Source organism: Harpia harpyja, unplaced genomic scaffold, assembly GCF_026419915.1.
Source record: "Harpia harpyja isolate bHarHar1 unplaced genomic scaffold, bHarHar1 primary haplotype scaffold_46, whole genome shotgun sequence".
NCBI classification, from domain to species: Eukaryota; Metazoa; Chordata; class Aves; order Accipitriformes; family Accipitridae; genus Harpia; species Harpia harpyja.
In genome coordinates, this window is record NW_026293385.1 from 983,936 (window position 1) to 994,797 (window position 10,862).

General features: G+C 45.8%; 1 long non-coding RNA gene across 1 annotated transcript; it reads right to left on the minus strand.

Annotated features, from left to right (window-relative positions):
- Window positions 1–7,227: 7,227 nt before the first annotated feature.
- LOC128138433 (uncharacterized) lies at window positions 7,228–9,397 on the minus strand. The gene is made up of 3 exons (XR_008234000.1): window positions 9,220–9,397; window positions 7,744–7,942; window positions 7,228–7,313 (listed from the first exon to the last, which is right to left on the minus strand). It is a non-coding gene; the product is annotated as an uncharacterized LOC128138433 (long non-coding RNA).
- Between the last annotated feature and the right edge of the window lie 1,465 nt (window positions 9,398–10,862).

Below are 10,862 nucleotides of genomic sequence, written 5' to 3' on the forward strand. Positions count from 1 at the left end.
GCCCACTCCCAGTCTTCTCAGACACACCCTGAAGATCCATTTAGCCTAACTGGTTCTGTAAGCAGTACCAGACTCCCCCAAATGGGCAAGAAGGGTATAGGTGTGGAAAACCAATTCCTAGAGGCACACTAAACACATGGGAGAAGAAAGTAGTCAAAGCAATCTTTAAGAACTCCACATTTCCAATACACTGGGAAAGGAGGAGAACTTACATACTTAAAGGTAATTTATAAGCTTTAGAAGTCACCACCTAACAATGCTGCTACCTATCCTTGCAGCTGTTGGGATAAGCTTCCTTTGACCTGCAAGTTTATTTTTCACAGTGTCGTGGTTTAACCCCAGCCAGCAACTAAGCACCACGCAGCCGCTCACTCACTCCCCCCCCCCCCCCCCGTGGGATGGGGGAGAAAATCGGGAAAAGAAGTAAAACTCGTGGGTTGAGATAAGAACGGTTTAATAGAACAGAAAAGAAGAAACTAATAATGATAAAGGTAACACTAATAAAATGACAACAGCAATAATAAAAGGATTCGAATGTACAAATGATGCGCAGTGCAATTGCTCACCACTCGCCGACCGACACCCAGCTAGTCCCCGAGCGGCGATCCCCCGCCCCCACTCCCCCCAGTTTCTATACTAGATGTGGTGTTGCATGGTATGGCATACCCCGTTGGCCAGTTTGGGTCAGCTGCCCTGGCTGTGTCCTGTGCCAACTTCTTGTGCCCCTCCAGCTGGGCATGAGAAGCTGAAAAATCCTTGACATTAGTCCAAACACTACTTAGCAACAACTGAAAACATCAGTGTTACCAACAGTCTCCGCATACTGAACTCAAAACATAGCACCGTACCAGCTACTAGGAAGACAATTAACTCTGTCCCAGCTGAAACCAGGACACACAGGATCCCTGCCTCCAGGGCAGTTGCCATTTCGCACTGCTGCCGCCTCTTCCACAGGCAGTGCATAGTGTCATTTCAGAATGCCTTTTATTTGTTGTTTTCCTAGATTCAAATTAGAAGGCCATTTGGAAAAAAACATCTTCAGTGGGCCTTTGGTATGGAAGGCCAGGTAATGTTCACAAGCCCAGTGCCCTTTGCGTGCGCTACAGCTGGTAGAACTGGCCAACATCTCACCCAGTCACTGCCCCTTGTCCCCCCTGATTTTCTCAACATAATGCTGCCATGAAGGTAAACATCTACTGATGGGAATCCCTTATCAGATAGGGTGCTTAGCCATTCAGTGACAACTCTTACTGGTGCCTTGCTTCCCCCCCATCCTCCCCCACCATATTTCAGCCATTACACCTCAGCAAACTGAAACAATGCAGACTCCTCGGTTTGTTTTGCAGCTCCCGGGACTCCAGGCTGTGATGTGCTTGAGGAGATCTGTCAGGAAAACAATTCTGTTTGTATCACCTAACTCTTCAGTTTCAGTTTCAGTATCAAACTTCAACATGCTAAATTTCTCATCCAGCGTGCAGAAAGACTCCTGGGACCTAAGAACATGCAGATGAGTCCCAGCACACCTGTACAAGGAACAGTACCTGCCTTCGCAGGAGACAGGGAAATGGGTGATCTGTGAAATAGTGATCTTGAATAGTTTTTCACAAGGTGAGTCTTTTCTAGGATCAATAGAACAGGCTGAGGCTTTTCTGAAGGGCTTTTATTTGCCCACTGCTATGTCAAAAGAGGGTTAGCAACAAAAACTTAACACTAGATTGTATTTCACAGTTCAGTGAAAGACGTGAGACTGCAGACTAGTGCATAAAAGGCAATTCAAGAGAATCACAAATAACCATTTCTGTACCCTCTGGGAGAGGCTTTCAAAGCTGTTTGAAGGATTTCATTGGATTTGTCTGCTTCTCACCCCATTGCGTGGATCTACAGTTTTACTGCCAAAGGGTTTAGGTACTACAGAGATGGATACCTTTAAAACAGCAACTGTAATGATCTCATGCATAAATATACACAAAGATGCTCTAATATCACCCATGTTTATAACTCAATGGATGCTCCTACCAAGGGAGTGGTTCCTTTCCCTAGCCACTGAACAAGTAAAAGGATGGAACAAAATGAAATGATCAAGCTCTGAAGAAAAATTTCCCTTTTCATTTAGCTTTAATTTAGAGCTGCATTTAGTGGTGAAAAGTGCCAGCCTGACAGCTCTGAAGCATGAAGCGCTTGATCCTCTGCGCCAGAACCACACAGGCACTGGCCAGGCAAGCTGCCTGCCTACTTCTTGCCCTGCCAATACAATATATAATTAAGGAAAGTAAAATAGAGATAGAAATGTATTTTCTCCAAGTCTTTGATGCTGACAGCTTCTCGCCTCCAGCCTTCCTGCACCTCAGCAGCTTGGAAAATGACAAGTGAAAGCAATGAACACTGGCACTTCATTACTCACAGAGTGGCTTTTCCACTCAGAACAGTGGTTGCTCTTCATCATCATGAAGACTAATTGTCTGGCTTTGGGGGAGTGCCTTGGAAGCAATGCAGGGGCCCAATTTAACAGTGTCATCTAGAGAGAGGGAGACAGTTTGTGGCCCAAATGCCTCACTCAACAGCCACAGCGGGAGAACAGAGAAGCATTATCCTTGCTGTATTGCTGAGACACCAACTTCAGTAATGATGACACACCAAAGGTAAGTAACTTTCCCCAGGTCTCACTAAGCATGCACTCACGTTTTCCAATTTCCTTTCACTGAACTACACAAAACCTCTCTCTGCATCAATAAATTACACGTGCCCAGGACCATTCCCTGAAATGGAGGCCAACTGGCACAATTACCCTTGGCCATTTGGTTGCATTTTGTTATGCAAAATTTGGATGCAGAATAGCTGCATTCAAAATGCCCGCTGGGAAATCCCCTGGCCCACTCCCACTTGTGAGCAGTGCCAAGGAAGTTGTTGAGCTTTTCAGCCAACATGGGCCAAACCTGGACCTGTAAACCTCCAAACGATTTAGCACTACAGATGATCAAGGTCCAGTTCACGGGATCACTCACTGCTGCTGTTTAATTCAATACCACAGATGCTGCCAAAAATTCTCCCTCAGACAGCACCTCACGCTAACGTACACAGGGTAGGTTTTTTCAATACTCTCTTAAAACACCAGTAAACAGAAGCAGAGGAAAGCAATGGGAATAAACCAAGCTCATCCACTATCTCAGGGATAGAAGAGTGGCTCATTATCTTAAGAATACAGCCTAAAGAGCATCTGGCTTCAAACCCAATGTTCAATTGGAATCATTTTTTCCGTTCCTGTGATGAATAGGTAGAAGGGGTGGGGGGGTTGGTTGTGTTTTTTGTTTTTAAACTTACTTTTAAATAAAAAGGGGAACAAAAGGTATTAAGCATCTACAAAGAGACAAGGTACTATCAGAAGTGTAGGATCTAGCCACAAGAAGTGACTGAAGAAATGGAGACAGAAAATGGGACGGGTCAGCAAGTACCTAGGCACAATTCACAAGTGAAGCGATCCTGTCAGCAGAGCCCTTTTTGCCACCAAAATGCTTGATCAGCAACAGTTCAGTCCTTCAAACAAGAGGACGTCAGAGCAATTAAAATGTGAAAAGGCAACACATACCCTGAAAGACAATGCCTGAAGAGGCAGTTGATTTGGATGAAGGAGAGACTGGAAGAGATCTCCAGGCCCACCATAAACTTACTGAACTCCATATTAAGCAATAAGGGGTTGACTGGTTGCTTTCTGCTTGCTTTCCTTCCATCAGAAGGCTGTTGCAGAACCCAAATCTTCTAAGCATTTAGAGTTTTCTTCCAGTTTACAGCTTAAATTTACTCAGGACCAGGTGGTACACATGTTTTCTGGTGCGCACAGCTTTAAGCCTAAAAACTGTTCTCCCTAAATGGTATTTCCCTCTCCTGCATTTACAGGAGTCACCCCACTCTTCTTCCACCTGTTTTTCTAGCCTTAGCAAATCAAGAACTCCTGATGTCATCACGCATGTCCATTGCCCATGTCCCAGCAATCCCTGCAGCTCTCTTCTCCAGTTATTCCAGAAGGAGGTCATCTTTCTTGTACATGAAGGACCAGCAGGGCAGCCACGTCAGATGAGCTGTGCTCTGTTCAGTGGCATTAACTCTTCTCTACACTTCCTGAAAATACTTGGCCTGACACCCTGCAGTGTAGCACTTTCTTATGCCCACATCACACTGCTGGCTCCCAGCTGCTCTCCTGTCCTTCCCTTTAGCTACCTGTAGTTCTTCTTCCCCCTCCTCAGTTTTGGCCAGCTGAAGAACTTAGAAGGGAATCATAGAATCACGGAATCATAGAATGGGTTGGGTTGGAAGCAACCTTCAAGAGCATCTAGGTCCAACCCCCCTGCCATCGACAGGGACACCCTCCACTAGACCAGGTTGATCAAAGCCCCATCCAACCTGGCCTTGAACACTTCCAGGGAGGGGGCGTCCACAACTTCTCTGCGTAACCTGTTCCAGTGCCTCACCACCCTCAGAGGGAAGAATTTCTTCCTTATATCTAATCTAAATCTACCCTCTTCTAGTTTAAAGCTATTACCCCTTGTCCTATCACTACATGCCCTTGTCAAAAGTGCCTCTCTGGCTTTCTTGTAGGCCCCCTTCTTCCCCCACTTCTAAATATCTTCTTGGGGGTCTCGGCTTGCTGCCCTTCAGCTACGTAGCTTATCACAACAGGACAAGGGTAGCACTGTTTTCTTCCCAAGTAAGCAAACAGTTAAACTGTTTATTTAAATATAAAAATGAAGAGGAAGAAAAAAATTGACAGCAAAGTGGAAAGTGAAAGTTTAAATTGGTGCTGAAGCAACTTGAATACTTATTTTGCAGCTGTAGCAGAGGGCTGGCACACAGGTGTCTGATCATAATAAAACAAAAAATCCTTCCACTATTGCTTCAAATTACAAGATAACTTCATCTAAGGGAAGACAAAATGTATATACACAAACATTGCCGTTTGTTTATAGTGCCTTCTCAGCACAACATTTCTCTCACAGCACCAAGAACTTACTGGTATGAAAAATTACAAATTTTAAGTGCTATTTTAAAGCAATTTACAGTTAAATCAACAGTAGTTAGAAAATAGTCAAGAATTTGACTTGCAGAACTGTCTCCCATTCTGATTCATTACTTTCTCAACAGCTTTTACTATTGATGAAGCTTACCACTACCTCACTATTTGGGAATGACATTCTTTGTTAGTATTGGTCCAGTTAGAAACTCAGCAGGCTGGCTTGTTCATCACTGCAATTTTTCAATCAGAGGAAAGAAAGAACTGAGGAAGAACGAAGCAGAATGAAGGCCGGAAGGTACCAGTTTCAACTACCTTTCACCCGGGTGCAGAAAGAAGCTTCTTTCTAAAAACAAAAATTGCATCTCTATCAGGATATTGGCTAGGCTGGGAAGCGTCTTTTTTCCATCCTTTACTTCACTAAAAAGCTTTTTGGCCCAGCTGGTTTTCTCCTGATGCAGAAATGTGGAAGTATCAGGAATCTGGCACATTTGTATAGGAAAGCTGTTGCCCACTTAGCTCTGTAGCTGTGACGGTAGGCGCTGCAATGGTCACGTTCCCCTGCAAACAGCAGTTGTCTTTGCAGGTGAGCCATGTCATGACAAAAACGTACTCCATTACAACTTCCCAGCTGGATGAGCAAGGACACCACTAGTGGGTCTGCAGGTCAGAAGCCCAACGCTGGTGCCACACCTCGGGCTCTTGACACAATGGTAGGTCAATATGCAAAACTTAAAATGTGCGGTGGTTACTGTCGGAATGCCAAAAATAAAGGAGAGCTATGGCCTGTGGGGGACTTCAGAAAAAGAAAGGAAGATCTCACTCTCTCTATGTTACATTTTCAAAAATTACATCTAGTATGTAAAAAGCAATCAAGACAGGATTAACAGCTACCAACAAGCAAACAGATTTCCTGGAATTGTTCTGGAATCATATAATCCCTGTCCAAAGGAAGCTATCCACCTTGAAGATGCGAGACAGTCAGTGGCATTTCTACAGTTGCTCAGCTACATTTTAGTTCATCAGTTAGCATGCAGCCTGGCTTTTAAAAGACGTTGCACTGGCTAGAAGAGTCAGAGCTGAATGGAGCTCTCACGTGAAGTCGAGGGGAGAGGAATACAACAACACATATTTACCACAAACTGGAATATAGTTGACAAAACAGTAATCCACTTGGCACGGCAGACTTGCCATGGTTTAGATGCTTCTGCTAACATCTCTGTCAGAGGCTGTCGTTATTTTATGGGCTATCGTTATACTCATGAACCAGCCAGCTTTCACTTGCATGAGGACTGGAGTGAGACCCCTGTGCTCACTGACTCAGCCAGCAGAAAATAAATAAATAAATAAATAAATAAATAAATTTTCAAATCACATGTAGCACAAAAGAGGGCCTTCTTCAGAAATTAATGGCTCTATAGATAAAACAATGGATTAGATCAGCTTCTCATTAACTCTTAAGTTCTCTGTCCTCTGTTCTGACAGGTGTTGATTCAAAATCACTCTCTACTCAGAAGCTCTACAGTTGGATATCCCGGCAGGAGCAGTGGGGGACAGCAGCCAGCTAGACCAAGACCTACTCCTTGTTCTCTCTGTTAAGTCAATAAACCTGAAGGAGCATAAAAGTGACTCCTCTGATAGCAAAAACAGAACGGGATGAAGAGGCTTGAGGTTTTTAGAACTGGTCTCCCATATATCATAACGATGTAGCAGGAAACACTTTCTTTTGATCCCATTTCACATTTCCTTCATAGCCAGAAGAAATTTCATTACAGGAATTTTCATACCACTAAACTGGCAAAAAGGCATACAAGCCTTTTTATCCCTTCTTCTCCTCTTATACTTGTTCCATAAAACCATTTTCCACTCTCCAGCTCACGATCTCTCTAAGCAGAAAAGTCCTATCTGCCACACACTTGACATAACCTAGGTAGGATATGACAAAGTTTCAAATACATCAGTACTCATAAAATTAGAAACATCAAAATGCAGAAAAGAAAAAAAAAAGGAAAAAGGGGTGGTGGGCTAAAAATTAGTTTCTACCTTGACTGTTAGGCTCCTAAGCTGCCAGTATTTAACATTAATATTTCCATTTCAAGGTCATGATTGCTACAGTTCTGCTATTTGTGGATATCAGTTTGAGATTATCTGCCTTCAACCTGCTCAGGCAATCCACTTCTTGAGGTTTTTTAGGGGGGGGGTATGTTTAAAATGGTTAGAATCCACCCCTCCAAGCTATCATTATGCTTCTCTTGAGTTAAATACAAGAAGTTAGCTCCACTGGTACATTCATCCACAAGAACGTTAACACCTCCAACTTCATAGACAACCATAAATTATTTCTGTCAATAGCAAATTCCTAAACATAGTACAACACTCTATGAAAGAGAAAAAGAATGCACATAATCAGCAGTTCCCTTTTTGACTAGAAAATTAAAATCTCTAACAGCAGATAAGCCTGAACTAAACATCAATCAAATCTGGACCCCAAATGGGGTATGGCTTATGATATGCCACATGTCTGGACTTGACTCTTGAAAGCAATCATGCACTTAAGAAGATTTGAGGTTGTTATGCAGAGGTTTAACTAGAGTCTTGGCACCTTAATTTGGGACATGAAAGGTATTTGCACTACAGTACCAGGTGCAGTAAAGGAAACTGGCCTTGCAGTTTGATTCCAACGCCGCATCCACAAACAAAATGAGGCTGCTACGTTTGAGGAACATGGATGGAAATCTCACCTGCCATCCCGAAGTTACGCTGTGGCATTTCGTCACCTCTTGTCACTTTCCTCAGGCTTGGTAAATCTTTTGCAGAGTCCGAGGCAAAGGCCCATAGCTTTTTCCTGTTTGTAACAGCAGATGTCTGCGTTTTCGCAGCTTGGTTTGCTGTGAGGCACCACTTGTACCCTTGATTTGCCTTCATACATGCATCCTTGTACTAGAAAAGAAAAGGAAAATTGCCAGTCATGCCAGTCATTATACTATCCACAGGGCAATGGAGTGCACTGCTTGTAAGAGGACTTAATACAGTAAATAATAATTAAATATCTTGATTTTTTTAACAGTTTCGTCACGTGCTTAGAGTATGACCGCCAACACAACCTAACACGAAGAAATCTTAAGATAAGTAGAGCTGTATTTTAAAAAGTGGGGTTTCTCTTTCCTCTCCTGAGGGTTTATCACCCAGAGCAGGCTGAAGTTCTGATCCTGCAAACTGCTCCCCAGTGCTTGAATGCTCACTCTGGGAAACAAATTCTGTTGCAGGTACAATCTTTGTTTACTTTCTAGTTTGAATGAAATGAAAGCAGACATTTAGCAATAAAGGCAGCATGATGCTTCTTACCTTGCACTCCTTTTTCTCTAATAGATCTGTATCTTAGAAAATTTGAGTATATTCTTTCCCAAACCAGGCACTGAAAATAAACCACTACCAGTATCACCTCATTTGCAGCAACTTCTGATACATCATCCCAGTGTGCCTTCCAAAATGTGCCATGCTGCACAGCTGCACGAAGTAAACTGGGAACACTTAAAACTGTCTTTGGCCTGGAGCACACAGCACACATCTCTGTTGTTTGCTATATTCTTGGTATGAGGCAGCAAAATGAACAAAGCCAGGCTACACATAGGGGGGTAGGGGGAGAAGGTCTGGATCCTACACGGTTTCGGGGGGAGGGGGAAGGATGAGAACCTATTTTATTCTCAAAATGCAACCCTGATGTTTTCCAAATTCCTTGCTGACCAGACCAAGACAAGATTTTTGAATGTTAACGGCAATAAAAAGAGCACATTTCAGTGTTTTCAAGTGTGTTGCTGTGCAAGGCGGAGAATGCATGAATCAGAGGAACATGCCACACTTTCCTGCTACAGCTGTTTGCCTAACAACTGAGAGGGGAGCACAGCGCTGGCTGCTGTGGGAAGCGACCCAGTAAGGACCAGTGCTGACTGCAGGGAGGAAGAACCCAATACCTTCCCATGCCCTCAGTAGCTCTCAATGGCAGCAACCAACCAGAAGAGCTGTTTTATCCTGAAGCACATGGCAGGGCAGCTGCAGGAAGTTTCTGCCGTGATTGCACACCTTGCCACCCACCCAGCTGTCATCAGTGCCCGTTACGGCACAGAGAAACACCTACGTTTCATGCACATGCCTGCACAGAAATACACGCAGAGGGAAAAAATCCCTTGGGTGTCACATACAGAAATAGCACTGAAAACCTTGTCCTCTGACAGAGTCACTGCAGTGTCTTCCCAGATCAATAAGCAGCATGCCTTGTGGCAGGATCACCATCGCAAGCGTATCGCGTGCTTTCATCTCCATCTTAATCTATCGGCTGGCACTTGCTCCCTCCAGACTGTAGCCGGGATAAAAGCGATTCAGTTTACAAGAAGCACAGCACCGTGTGAGCCTGCTGTGCGAAGTCCTGTATTTATAAAAATGGCTATAAATAATAAAACTCTGCAGGGACCGCTGACCCACACAGAGGCTGTGTTTTCTGAAGAGGGCGTCTGCGTGAAACCTGCAAACCCAGGACTGCGACCCCCCTCACCCTGTCCCTTCTCTCCTTCCCTCAGCCGGGCCCGGCTCCAGCTTGGAGCCCCCCCCAGGCAGCCAGCAGGCAGGAGACACCCCCACGCCCGCCCAAGGGCCTCGCTCGCCTCACGGGCAGCCCCAGCCCTCCCCTCAGCCGCGACTGCAGAGACCAAAATGGCCGCCCGGCAGCCCCGTGCCCCAGGACTACAGCTCCCAGCATGCCCCGGGAACCTACATGGCCGCCTGGCAGCCCCGCAGGCCCCAGGACTACAGCTCCCAGCATGCCCCGGGGCACGCCTTCCTGCTGCCTGACCCTGCAGGGACACCATCCCCGGCCCGGCCCCGCCCCCCGCAGGCCCCATGGCCGCCTCCCCGGGGGAGGACGAGGACGAGGACGAGGACGAGAAGAAAGAGAAAGAGAGAAAGAGAAAGAGAAAGAGAAAGAGAAAGTGAGAAAGAGAAAGAGAAAGAGAAAGAGAAAGAGAAAGAGAAGAAGGGGGGACAGAGCGGCAGAGAGAGGTGGGACAGGGAGCAGGAGAGTGGGACGGAGGGGAAGGGTGAGAGGAGAAAGGCAGGGAAGAGAGAAAGAAAGGGAGAGGCAGGGACAGAGAGCAAGGGAAGGACGGGAAACAGCCCAGAGAGAGTGAGAAAGAGAGGGATGCGGATCAGGACAAGGAGGGGCAGAAGGACAGAACAGCGATGGCCTCCAGGATGGAGACGGCGGAGGAGCGGAAGGGGATGGGGAGCAGGACGGAGGCCCAGAGAGAAGAGAGAAGGCCCAGCCAGCTGAGCAGGGGATACAGGCAGGAATGAGGGGCCAGGCTGCGGGAGAGAGAGGAATGAGGAAATACAGACAGGGAGCGAGACAGAGAAAGAAAGAGAAAGAAGAAAATAGTGATGGGTTAAAGAGAGAGAGGGAGGAATTAAAAAATGGGGGCAGGGAGCCAGACAGAGCACGATGGGGAGAGACCCAAAATGGCAATTCTGGGCAACTGCCCCCGTTTCTTGAGCACTCCCCAGGAACTGCATCACCGGGAGCCTCGAGGAATGTGCTGCCTGCCAAAGCCCTGCCCTGGGCCCAGTCCTGTGCCCTAATATTATTGACAAGCATTGCCTTCACAGTGGCCAGGACTGAGGGTAAAAAAGGACAGCTGGGGGGAAAAATATCACCCACTGGTTTTGGGGTTGTTTTTTTCTGCTTGATGGTTTTGCTTTTAAAAAGAATACTGTTTAAGCTCTAAATACACACTGCAAGGAAAAAGGAACCAGGCGTACCAGTCTGGACACATTTAAAGCCTGAACCCATTCAACAGCTGCACCAACCACC